The sequence below is a fragment of the Melanaphis sacchari genome, unplaced genomic scaffold (assembly GCF_002803265.2).
Source record: "Melanaphis sacchari strain LSU unplaced genomic scaffold, SCAv2.0 Contig134_pilon_pilon, whole genome shotgun sequence".
Taxonomy (NCBI): Eukaryota; Metazoa; Arthropoda; class Insecta; order Hemiptera; family Aphididae; genus Melanaphis; species Melanaphis sacchari.
In genome coordinates this window covers 1,025,083-1,040,102 of record NW_020270560.1, presented here as the reverse complement: position 1 = coordinate 1,040,102, position 15,020 = coordinate 1,025,083, and the positions used below count along the sequence as shown (strand labels likewise).

General features: G+C 26.7%; 1 pseudogene; it reads right to left on the bottom strand.

The window, feature by feature from the left end:
* Positions 1-609: 609 nt before the first annotated feature.
* LOC112591434 overlaps positions 610-15,020 on the bottom strand; it is a 391,626-nt pseudogene continuing 377,215 nt past the window's right edge.

Genomic DNA, 15,020 nt, shown 5'->3' with positions numbered 1-15,020 from the left:
ATAATAATAATAATAATAATAATAATAATAATAATAATAATAATAATGATAATAATAATAATAATAATAATAGTAATAATAATATATAATAAACGGATTTGAGAAAGGGAACAAAAAGAAAATCGACATTCGGAGCTATAGCGTACACGCGCAAACGTATTATCTAATATATAATCATATCAGACATCGTATTATTATTATCTAGTGCTTAAGTACGGAGTATAGAAATTAATTTTAGCGTTTAATATAATATAATATATTAGTATATGATATTAAGTATTGTAATGCTTATTTGTAATAAAATAATTATAAATATAATGTTAATATTAATATCTCACACAGTAAAATGTATATGTTCGTATGTGTATACAGCACACGGTAAATACAACTTATGATATTTAATTTTATTAAAATAATATATTATTTAAAAATTAATACGTGACAGTGTTAATTTTGGTCGTAACTTCGAAAAATTAAAACGCATTAAAATATGAACGAGAGAAATGTTTAACCAGACGTGTTTTATAATATTATATTGTATTATAATAATAATTTATCATTTGATTAATACAACGAAAATCCTTTAATTTTTTTGTATTTGGACACGTGTGTGTGTGTGTGTTTGTGTTTGAGTGTGTGTATGTGTGTATGTGTGTGTATTACTATACGGAAAATGTTATTTTTTCGGGCGGTTGTTAGCTGCCGTTTGCAAGTCGTCATCCACTGTCTTCTGTTGAAATTATTTGTCGGTTCTTGGTTTTTTCTGCCTCGTCTGTAATCACATGACGAAATATTTTAATCAATTAAATTCACGTTATCTTTTTCAACCTTTATCAATTAAATATGAATATTAATACCATGCAAAGTTCAATTACGTGTGTATTTTGTATGGCTACAAAATATGTAAAATACTTTATATAACATCGCGCGAATTTTGAAAATAAAAAACATAGGTACATGCTAGGGCAGTAATCAGTTATATATAGATTATTTTAGGTTAGATATCGAACCTCATATTTTGTAACCCACCGCAATCAGTTATTTAATATATTTTGAAGTAACTTTAAACGTAACTAATCGATGGTGCAAAGGAGAATTTCAGAACACATTACACGTAGTTTACAAAAGTATTACTATAACCATTCTCTTTTCGATATATAAAAAAAATATTTTCGTTACTCTCGACAAAATTTATATTTACATAGATAGTTGACAAAACTTAATTATTTTAATAAATATTAAGCTAACTTAACCTATCCTTCACCTCCTTAAGAACACGTGCAGTTACATAATTTGATAATCCATCTGGGAGCCATTGTAACTAGTTACTATTTTTATTGAAAATTTAGATAAAATATATTGGTATATCCTATATCTATATATATATATTTAAATAGCTAATAAAATTATATGATATAAATATTGTTTTTTTTTGTTACTTTAAATTAATGAGAGATATACAATAAGCATCGATATGAAAATTAGTTTTCTTCAAAAATATTCAAATAATTATTATTTATTGATAAAATAAAGTTTAAATAGAATCTTATTATAGTCATAAACGTGTTATTTCATAAACTGAATTTGGTACTTATTTTTCTTTTTATTCATTCTTCACCTTTTACGTTATAAATATTGAAAAATATATACAAAGACAAGTTTCATTATTTTTTTATTTTTAAATAATATAAAGGAATTACATTTTGGAGCTTAAGTTTACTGTCTGTGTGTGTATGTCTAAGTATTAGTTGTGTTATTCATATTTTGTTTCTAAATAATATATTATGTAATCGCATATGATTTATGATGTTTAAGTATGTATTTTATATAATATGTACCTAATATACTTTAATCATTTATAATAGTTATTAATATTATTGCATATTGTTATATTTTGTAACTAATGTTATGGTTTTGATAAGTTTCAATGTTTATAATTTTAAATTTTAGTTATAACATCAAAATAAATTTTTCTCTGAAATCCTTTGTACAAATAAATGTATATTAAATAAATCATTATTTTATTGAAGAAATAAACATAAATAATTGAGTAATTTGTAAATTTAGACGTAAATAAGTTATTGCAATTGTTACTTTATAACTAGTTGCAAATTATTTTCAATGTATCTTATAAATTATAACTATAAAGTATAAACATACAATTTTAGCGTAACTTGATAATCAGTTACAAATAACTATAATCAACTTGCATATCCTCGACAGCACATAATACCGTTAGCATCCACATAGTATATAGGTGTAACCTACAAAAATTGATGAAGTAAACCGGGATTCAGGAACATCACTAGAGCGAGCTGTGTATTATGTGTAGTTGGCGCTCTTTGTATGTACTTACTAGTAAAAATCAGAAACTAATAAGAATAAATAAATAAAGAAAAGCCGAGAGGAAATATCTGTATAACTTAATATTGACTCGAAGACATTAAACACTGCATACGACTATATAGGTGACAGTGGAGTGTGAAGTACAGTTATACTGTGTAGTGACTAGTGTGTATGCATACGTGTATAATATATATAATATTATTATACATATTATATACGTGTGCGCTTGTATATGGCATATGTATGTAAGAAATATGCCTACAGTTATTGGTTTTTGACATAAGTCGGTCGTCAGACCAATGTTTTTGAACGATTGTACTGTTTCTTCAGATGGTTGTATAAATAAATACTTTGAGCACGTACGAACAAATAAGCAAAACTCTAAATACACACGTTTATACCAATAAATATATATGTATATATATAGACTATTGGTAAAATAATCTTCATATTGAAAATTATAAACGTATTGAAAAATAATATTTACTTAATATTTTGAAGTTATTACAAAACAAAAGTTATACTAAGGATTTTTTTTCTATTTTTCGTCATTTTTATTTTTAAAGTTTTTAAAATTTTTTTTGAATAAAAAGTAACAATATACATAATGTTTAATTTCATGTTTTGGAACAGAATATGTTTATTTTTTTTGAGAATTTTAATATATAGAAATCAAATTTTGAATGAATAATTAATTAGTTGTAGTTAAATTATTAAAGTTACGAGCAGAGTAGTAGGCATAAGGTCATAAGTGGTTAAATCTCATTTAGTACTTACCTCTATGTTAATTTGATACCGTTAATACGGTATAAATCTTAATAATGTATAACTAATTATTAATTAACCACTTTTTAAAAATTTAATTTTTGTGAAAATTCTCAAAAAATAAACTCGACTTAGGGGTATGTAATTTAAAATATATGTCGTAATTTGTATTTAAGCAAATAATTCAAAAAAGATAGAAATAATAAAAAATAGTAAAAATATTATTTTTTAAAAGTCATTAGGTATCAAAAAAATAAAATATATTATTTGAAATAGCAATGCTTTTTGAGATAGTTATTAATTAGTATTTACTTTTGAAAGAATCTAATATATATATACACATACACATAGAGAACGCATATTTTTGCGAATATATTGTTATATTATAGTGTCCTAGTGTACAAATAGAAGCGATTTAAATAGAATGTGGTGTAGAGGTGAGTAGATGATATAATATTTGTTAGCGTTTAGCTGAAACTTTTCAAGGAATTATTGTAAAGCTGCTTGGTGTAAGGCCGTTGTAGTAGTTTTATTTTGTTTTTAATCATTTTATAATCGTATCAAAAGTTTTAAGCTCACTAATGACAAAATCGCTATAAGAAGACCGCGATATACCACTATCCGAATAATTGTTCATTATCCCTTTTTCTTAGAATTTCTTGTAAACAAGGGGTAAAGTTGTTGTTAATAATTTTACTTTGGACCGAATGGGACCGTGCAAGTGGAATATAGTTTGACGTAGACAAAGTGCGTTTATACTTTACGCCAGTAACTGGAACGAAACTTATTTCGAACAAAAATATAATTCAAAATACAAGCAAATACTTTTGACAGATTTCTTTTATGAATATAGTGAGAAATATTCTTCTGGATTCAAACATTACAAAAATGGAATTCAATTTCATTGTATAACTTTGTATAAATAAAAAAATATAATGCTGTTAATCCTTCGTGAGTATATAATTTAACGGGTTACAATGTGGATTAGAGAATATGGTAGGCAATAACTTTTTACTATAAACACTTAGAACAATAATAGTAAGTTAGCAATATTGCTTTAGGTAATCTAAGAAACTTAATATTAATATTGTTCAATTATTAATTTTCTATTTATTCTTTGGAATTAAGAGATTTCAACTTGAACTTTAACTTTATCTATTGATAGACCTCAAATACGCAAAATTTAATATTTATAAATATAATACACTGTATATTTTATTGTATTATTATAATATTACTATCAGAGCTTTAAAATGATTTTTGTGACATTTTATAACGTAAAAATAAACAAATTTAACAAAATCAAATTTGATTACCTATCACAGAAATATATCATTGAATATAACTGAAAACTAATAATAAAAAATAAACGTATAGCATGTAAGTTAAAAAAATAGTTACAAATAACATAATTAAAAATAATGTTTGTCTTTTTTTAGGTTATACCTACCTATGACATATATCATCATTCCAATGAAAATTTGAATTTATTTTTAACATTTTAAGTATGATAAAATTTAAAGTTGGCTAATTTTTATGATAATACCTATTATTTTTAGAAATATGTTATTGTTATTAATTTTTATTAAAAAACGTTATACTTGCATGTGTTTTCTTCATCTTAATAATACGCATAAAATACTAAAATATAACTTCAGCAGTTTAAATTTTGTGTGTTCAGCTTAAAAATTAGAGCAAATAACATACTATCAAATTTAAAGGTAAGAACATTATCTGTGTTCTATTGTTAGTTTTTTCGATCCTTTAATTTTTAAGTGAATTACGAGCATTTTAAAATATTCATAATAACAATAATTTATCTTACTCTTATTCAAATTATGTAATATTTATTTTTGAGTACTGTATACTACCTATATCTATGTGTTATAGTTGCCTGAACGATGTTTAAAAAAAAAAAAAATAACTATGTAAAATTTATTGATGACGTGTCGTGCGACATTATAATAATATGTACTTGCGTAAATAAATAATTTATTATCCATCTGCTGCTGGAGAATACACATAACAATGTTTGGGTATACATTTTTTATCGTCTCAAAAATCGAATGACTTAAATAAAACGTGTTGAAATCATCCCATTATTAATAAATTGATAGTGAGGCGAAATCGGGTGGCAGTTGATGCCGATGCATTCAATAAGTAATATAACGTAGGTACTATAATATAGTAAAGTCAACCAGAGTTTCTCTCGTGACTTGTGGTAGTAAGCCTTTTAAATTATTAGAAGAAGTGGTGCGTTTATTTTAAGTTTCGCCGATCAGAGTAATAATATGTATAATTAACTTATATCAGCAATAAATGAATATTTAATCACCTCCTTTTCGTTGAAACTAAGAAAAGTAGCTTAAATAATTTAATAGGTTATCACTGAAGTAGATTTTTAAAAAACGAAAAAAAATCTTTATTTTTGCCTACTCATAAACATATGTTTTTATCGGCATAAACTAAGTTAGTAATTCTTTGAAAACGTCAATAACATGGTGCTAATAATTTAAAAAATAATCTAATAGTGTTGATTTTGAGCTATATTTAATTATTATCACAAACACAATTTATTTTTTGAAATCTTTAGATATTATCATAGTTATCTTTTTAAACAGTTTTTTTCCAGGATATATTTTTTAAGTTCTTACAAATGTTTATACTATTAAAACATTTATCTAAATGTTTTATTATTTTCAAATATGCGAAATGACATGCTGTTTTTATATTTTTAGTACTACCAAGTACTATTATATTATAATATACTTATATGTTTAAATTTTTTATAGACCAAATCTTCTAGAACAATTTGCTATGAATACATTTAAAGGCCCTATGGTTAATTAGGGATAGACAAGTTCACAATAGTGATATGGTGATACTAATACCTTTTATATAAAAATGGATTATAATCCAATTCAAAAATTTCCTTCCGAAACTCAAAACATCTAACTAGTTCAGTGCTACAAATTATGGATCCAAACAAATAAAAATGACTATGACCCCAGCTATTACAAGATGTACTTCAATCGGATGACCTACAGTTGAGTAATGATTTTTATAATGACCAGTAATCAACATACATACAAATTTTAATTTATACATTATTTATTGCAGTATTAAATATCTATTAAAATCATCAAATTATCAAACTATGTAACTGTTGATACATTTTAAACTTAAGAAAACAACAAGGAAAAATTATAATATATATAGCTTTATAAAATGTGCATTATGTACTGATCACATAATTATCATAAATTAGTCATAGAATGGTTGTAACGATTTAGTAACTCACTGTTTTTTTACTCTATCCCTAAAATTTATTTCTGTCCTATAATCGGAAGTATTTATGTAGATATATGTATTTAAATCGAGTTACTAAAATATATATAAATACTGAGAATATTAATCATTTTTTAATCATATGTTTTAAAACAAAAATCAATCAAATCGTGTAGATATTTGGTAGCCTATTATTTAATTGCGCAGTGTTGAATCATCTTATTGATTTTTTAATTTTGTCAAGCTTAACTTTTATGTAATGCAATTGAGCGAAATAGGCTAAGCAGAGTACAGCCAAAGTTGACCACATGAATAACATTTTTAGAAGTATAGATGTATGCTTTAAATTAATTATACGTTATTGATGCATGGATGTCGGAGTAAGTAAATCGTATTAGTTCAATGAACTAAGTTCATAGAACATCATAAACAAAATAAAACTAAAGAAAGGAAACTAGCTTAACAGGTAACGAAGAAAATGTTTTACAAGTTTGTGATTGGACACTAAATAGAATAGTCTAGGATTCAATAATTGAAGATAAATCAATTTTCACCGACGAATCTACTTAAAAAAAAAATATTCGCGTTATAATGCAAAATTGATCAAAGTATACGATTTGTATTCAGCTAACATAGTTATTACGAAATAAAAAACTTAATTTGATTTAACAAGGTCTATTTTCATTAATTTCAATATTTTTTCTTTTTGATCTGTTTCTAAAAATGTGATCGAAATAATCGTCTTGAAAATTAAAAGAATTAAATCACATAAATATTTTTTCTAGAAATTTATGAATTTTTGAAGCTTATACTGTTCAATTAGTATTTTATTGATCACTATTATTATTTTAAAGAACTGCATTTAAATATACTGTAGAGCCCCGATAGTAATGGAAGCTTTTTAAGAATACCTATTCAAATGGCTGAGAAATTTTGTTACTGCACGACATTTGTTTACTAAATTTGACATTTAAAAAAAAAAAAAATAATAATAATAAATATTTACTAGAGGTTTTGATTATTTATAATCAACATACGTACAACATATTCATGTATTGGCAAAAAAAAAAAAATCAAAAATCAAACTGCGAATACGCTAAAACAACGAAATACGCAGTAAAACAGACTTACGAAAAAATTACCGCAAACATATTATATGTATGAACATTATCGCGCAAATACGTAATTACTATGCGCGATTTTCATCGCGCGTTCGCCGCCGGACTAAAGGGCCTCTACTGCGTGTATCGATTTGCCGCGGAGACGCCGAGGGTGGCGATACGGCGACTTTGGGACACACTGCACGTGAGTATAATATTATAATATTATGTCGCGCGCAACGGCGTAACGCGTGCAGCACACAATATCACTATAATAAGCGTATCAGCTGCTCACCGGGTCGTAGATGACGACGCGCGGCGGACGATCGCTCTCGATGACGGCCACGTACGTGCCGTTCACCGGACCGCCGTCCGGTCTGCCGTCCAACCGCTTGAACTCGTACCGGGACATGTGGCCGGCCACCGTCCTGAACGGCGACCGCCGCGGCATCGGCGGCGGCGGCGGTGGCGGCGGCGCGGTGGTGGTCGGTTCTTCGATCTGTTCGATCTCGTCGTCGGTCTGGTCGTCGTAATCGTAATCGCTGCCGTCGTAGTCCGCGTCCCCGCATCCCCGTGCCTTGGCCGCCGCTCTGATGTCTTGCACCGCTTTCATGATCAATCGCCCGACGGCCACGATGGAGACGGCGTGGTCGGCGGCGACGGAGTTTTCGGACCGCGCCGCGCCTTGTACGTCACGGCCCGTGTCGCGGTCTGGGCGCCCAGCAGTGTTGTCGGGGCGGTGATCGGCGGCGGCACCGGCGTCGAAGTGGACGGCGCGGTCTGGACGGCGGCCGCAGTCGGCGTGCCCGTCTCGTCCCGGCCCAGCATACCTGCGGAATACACATCACATTAATTATTATTATGTTTCGGACGAGCGCAAAACGCAACAAAAACAATACGCGTGTTTTTCATTCTGCAGAGCGCGTGTCAGGTTTTTACAGCGGTCGGTGTTTGTGTGTGTGTGTGTGTGTGATCGGGGGGGGGGGGGAAGGAGGGGGGGTGTTATTTTCTGTTGGCAGTCTGTCATCATTTTTTAGTGACGGCAGTTCAAAATTCTTTGAATTTCGACTCAGAGGATGGCTAATTGGATTTAGTTTACACTTTCGGTGGCAGGTCCAAAACATCAGTAAAGGCACTTTTCAAAATCGAGGAAAAATGGAAATTTTTGTACAAAACCAGTATTAATTGACAAAATCGATTTTGTTTTACTCAACATAAACAAATTACCTTAGATGTGTGAACCACGTGCCTATATCATCATTGTAAGTTATAACATTTCTAATTTTTGAACTCTTGTTGAACTATTTAAAGACAAATGACATTTTCGATTTTTATGGTTTAGAATTATAATACAAACTTTTTCATAAGTCGTTAATATATATATTTTTTTAAAAATATGAAAGATATATTGGTAAGGTTTTTTTATAAACATTTAAATTCATATATACAACTTTGTAGGTAAAAGCTTATAAAGATTTTAATTTTAATACAAGGTTTTTCATATTAATATAAACATTTTAAGTTCAAATTTAAACTAAATAAAATAATTAAATGAAGAATAATGATTAGATATAATTATTTTGTTATAATAAAAAGTATTATTCATGAGTACCGTACGTTTTTAATCTATATTAAATTTTATAATAAAGTGATGTTGAGTTTTTGAATTTATCTATACAAAATAATCGTAGGCGAATACATTTAAATTTTAAATTTATTAAATTATCATGATTAGTTTAGTAGTTTTTAAGTAAGATACATTCTTAAATCATAAATAAAAACTAAAATTAATCCGGAATAATTGAGATATAAACTGTATAAATATTTTAAATAATATTAAAAATTTAAAAGGAATTCAAAATTTATTTTATGGTTATATATTTTCTTATCCCATACTTAAACGCATTTATAATGCATTTTTTAAGTTATGTCCTTTAAGAATAAAAATTATTCATAAATTGTTTTATTTAGACTACATGTCAAAATATGTCAGTAAAATTAAAAAAATTAAAATTAAAAATTAAAACAAAGTGTCAACACGATAAACGCCGTAACTCAAGGTTGTCAAACATTTTTGTTGGAAAAACAACAAGTAAACTTTGTTCTGTTATACATATATTGGCTACGAAGGTTTGATTTAAAAATTCTCGTGTCTTAATATAATTGCAGGTATCTGAATTCTGTCAACAGTTCTAAATCATGTTGGTAGATTTTAAAACGCTGAACACTAAATAATGCAACATTATAAATTTGTCAATTATAAAAAATATCAAAGTTTTTTTTTTTGTAATTCCTAACTTATTGGTTTTGAAAATGATACTATAAAAATGTTCACGATTAAATTTTTAAAATTTTTATTTAAAAATTAAAATTATGTTTTTTGGTATTTTTTGCTATAATCAAATGTATGTTTTAATATTAATAAAATTCATTTTTATAAGTTATATTGACAATTCATCAAATCAATGTTTACTTAATTGGGATTATCTAATTTGATTTACTGAATTGTGACGACAGCTAAAATAAAAGATTGACTTGAATACTAAAATAGATATTTTTTTATAAGTTTGAAGTGTTACGTTACCTATGGTACAGAATTTTAATTATTTTAAAATGTTTTAAAAGAGTAGTGAAGTTATACTTTAAAATATTTTAAGAGCGTATTCTGAATATTATAATATAGATTTATTTATGCTTTTGAATAGCATATTTCTAGTAACATATGACATAAATATTGTATTAATGTACATAAAACATTTAAAATAAAAAATCAATTTGTACTGAGTGAAAACGAATGTTAAATAGTTAAACAACATGACATCATTTTATTGTTATATAATGTATGCAATATAATATTTTCTATTGACAAGACAAAAAATAGCAAATCAATAAACGAACATGGCTTAGATTTTACTTTTCATCTATACGTCCGATTATAATTATTTCAGCTGTAGATAAAACGTTATTGTACCATCATTATAACGGTAGTCTGTGATAACTGCTAATTATTATTAGTTTACTCTCTCACACACACATACACCCACAGATATATACATAATGTTGACATTTCTAACGAACCTATGATATATTATATTCTGACATAATAATCGTAATGAGCGTGTTATCGTCATAATATAATATTATTAACATTACCATATCATCGTCGCCTCTGACGGGACAATGTTGTCTTTCTAATAATTATCATTGTTTAAAGATCGACGACCAATATAATAGTATAACACTATCAATATTCATCGAAATCACATACTCGCGCACGTTGCTGACTAATACTATCATAATACCATACCAGCGGTTCTCAAACTATTTTATTCGCAGAGTCCTTAAGTTGCCATAAAAAACCTATTCAGAATTGACTCCCAAATATCAGATATATATATATTTTGAACCAGAAATCGTTTTATTTTTCGTCTTTGTGTAATGTGTATGAGAACAAAATATTTAATTTAATTTGTACGGTTTAGACAGAAATTTACAATTTATACAATGCGACGTAATTTGGCAAACACCGCAAATCAAATCATTAGAACTATTTGAAAAAACTTGGTTACATAAAACCGACGGTGGATAATCATTAGCTGATGGTATATACATCTGTATGAATCAAAAGTGATGAAAATTTCGTCGTACTTAATCACGTATAATTTAATATATTATTGCGCGTACGTCTCAATCGCATTGGAGCAATAGTAGTAGGTAGTTCGTCCGATTTCGGTTAGTTACGATTAAAACTGGACTAATATAATTTACTGCCATTGCTTATCCGTTACCATGCCGTGCAGCTTGCGAACAGTCATCGTTCGTGTGAATTTCAAGTACAACAATCAGATCTGTGCCACCGTGTACGTAACGATATTTGTGTATAGGTTTTCGTTGTGAATTACACGTAGAAAGTATTCTAGATGAATATTTTAAACGTAATTTAAAGAATCCGCAATGAATCTACCTCGAACCCGGTAAGAAACTAACGATTTTTTAGAATTAAAAAAGAAAAATGTCATTATAGCGGTGTAAGTTTTACGGAGCATAATATATATATATATATATATAATTTATGCATATGTACAATAAATATATCTTAGAACGGTGTAAAATAATATAATATTTTATCGCATTGAACGAAGCAATATCGGTGTATTTAAAGTGTGAGATCGATATATTATATTTTTTGTTGGTTCTTAAATAATTTTTTTGTTTTGAATTAAGATATATTTGATTGTAGTTTAGAAAAAAGTTGACGTGACATTTTTTATTTTAATATTAATAATAATTAATAATTGTATTACATAGTATAATAATTAATATGGTGATTAAATAATTTATGAAATTTTTTAATTCACCATATTTTTGTATACTTAATACATTACAACAAAACACGTCAATCTTAAACTATATAATATATGTAAATAAAACTTATTCTAAATTATATTTTTTGCAAATTATGAGTTAATGTGAATCAATAATTTTATACCGATATTGTAGTAGAATTTTGTAACTCCGTTGTTGGTAGTCTTAAAAATAATATGAGTAAATATTAAACTCTTTAAAAGTATACAGGTTATATATATTTAATTTGAACCAACTAAAATAGTAAAACATATTTGTATTAATATCGTTCCAGGTCGATAGTGTTAATCATTTATAATTGTTTAAAAAAACAATCCGTGCTATTTAATTGATTGAAAAGTCAGTATAAATTATTTTATTTAATAGGACTGCAAATTATGAATTATAATAGCTCTATAAAAAAAAATTATTCACTGAAAACAAGATGACGTCTACATCGTCAGACAAACAAACAAACGGAATGACGGACGACGAACGTAATCGGTAGCGTAAAGAAACCGCAAAAGAAAATTATCTTAATCATGTAAGACGGATTGATTAGTATATATTAGTAGATATGACGAAATAATATACGTACAAAATATCAATAAATTATTAATAATAACAATAATTATAAGTTATGCGTGTGCGTGTTTTTTTTCTCTCCCACCACCCTCAAAAATCTATTACAGAAACACAGAGAAACGATTAAGTATACGTAGATAACGACGACAACGACAACGAAATCAATGCCACCTGACGCATCTGGAGTTCTGGTTATACATTTACAAATAAAAAAAAAATAACTGGGATTTGATGCAAATTTTTGATGTTCATTTATATTTTTTCTTTCATTTTTTCATTATTGGTGTTGAATGGGCTAGAACTTACCCCTCCATTTGATCTGACTTATCAGACGTCTTTGAATAGTAAGCGACTGAGAATAAAACATCAAATACATTTTTGTATTTATTTTTAAAGCAATTTTTCACATAATTTTTAACCTGAGGAATAATCATTTTGAGACATTGTCTCAGAAGCTATTGATAAGAAAATGGCAGCAAGTGGCAGCGGTACACATGGAATAGTTACTGTAACTTATAACCGATAAAGATAATAGTATATATGTTTGATTTTCAATCATATTTTCATGTCATCAACCTAAAAAGAAAATTTTAAAACATTTTATTTGTTTAACTTAATTTAATGTTTACAATGAGAATATATTAAGTAATTATAATAATAATATATGATATTTATTAAAAAAAAAAAAGAATTGTCTAATTGTAATAAATTTATATTAAAAAGTTTAGATTTAATTTTTTTTTTTAAATTTAAATTTAAATTGTTTTAAAAGTATTCCATAAACTTCATATCTCAATTGACATGTTAACAAATATTTAGTTGCGATTTATAGAATGAAACATGTTTTCATTTGAACAAAATAATCTACTAATTTGACCACTCGGTTGTTAATAATATTTCTTGTTTCTTATATTATTACTAAGTAATACTTTTTTTTCTTTGAGTTGTTGGGGTAATCTAAGAATAACAAGGTGAAAGCGTGTAAGAATGTTAGTAACATTAGTGTTTGATTAAGGTTGTTGAGTTTTTAGTTTTGGAAAATAAATGCATTTTCATTACTTTTTTTTTTATTAAAATCAACTATAAAATAAAAAAAAAATAATTTTTAGTTTACAAAAATATATTTTATCAATACCTAAAACGATGTTGCTGATATAATTGTAGTTATAACTGATAAATGATAAGAAAAATTGATGACATACACATTATTCCAGATTTAATTGAAAACTAATATTGTGCATAATTTTTTAAATCTAAAGTTCCATTTTAAATTTTTATTTTTATTCTAAAAACTTAGAATTTTTTTTTATTCTAAAACTTGTTGTTTGCTCATAATAATATATTATCTATACTTTTCTGTACTATTATCTCATCATGTGATTTAGCATTTTAAACGTTCAGAAAAACAAGTGGTTTGAAAAACGTTGTTAAGATGTAAGGTTAAGTTGGAAACGTAACGGCCCTATGTAGACGCGTTCTAATAGTTTACAGAAAACGCCACTTAACTCTGCACAGTTCGACGGACGTAAACAGATTTCCTAGGCGATGACAGTCTGATTTTTTCAACAAATTTACAATTCATGACGTCTTGACATCATCTTATGCGTAAAAATATGCAAGAAAAAATTGAAATTTTTCAACTGTGAATTATATTGGTGTCTCCAATTGTTGGAATACAAGAAGCAACTGTGAAAAATAATACTGTAAAAATAAGCGATATAAATTTCTATTATATCTTAACCAATAGAGCGGAATAATACAATTATTATTTACGTTCAGGCGTGACTTTAAGAAGAGGGAATTTATATGGGTGTTTGAACACCCATTATCACTTAAGCCGCAATATAAAAAATATAATTGGAACTTTTTACTGACGTCCACAGTTAGTGAATACAGTTAGTTTGTGTATTTATATTTTTATCACTTATACTTATATTTTTGTTTTATAGTTAAAGAGTTGTATAAGTAATATTGTCTTTCAAAACAAAAGTATAAGTTCATTTTAATAAATAAAATTTGAATTTGTTGAAAATTTCTTATTATTATTATTTACATTTCATTAATACTATTCGTTTACAAACTTAATTAAGTACTGGCTTAGTATAAATAATTTAGTATTATTAGTAAGATATAATAGATGACAATTATTTTCATAAATATATGTGTACTTGCAATTTTATCAAATAGAAAATATTTTAGAAAATAATATTCACAATAAATATATGTACATAAAATTTGTTTTATTCTAATACTTTAATAATGTTTAAGAGTAGTAGGTATCTTAGAAATTATTGTTAAACGTAGAAAATTTAAAGTAGGTTATAGTTAATTAAGTCAAAAAAATGTGTCAGTTGATACTTGTTAGGTACAAAAGAGATTTAAATATATATAAAATTTAATACTCTCAATTAGCATCCCCTATTTATAATTTCTAGATCTATGCTCGCTTATGTTGAAATCAATATAATATTCGTATAATCTTTTATTAAAATTTCGTAAAGTGGCGGATGTAATCTCTTTCCTATACAATGGCCTCAATAAATCCGTATTTATAAATAGATTATATTCAGTTTTAAGTATCTCTTCATCATT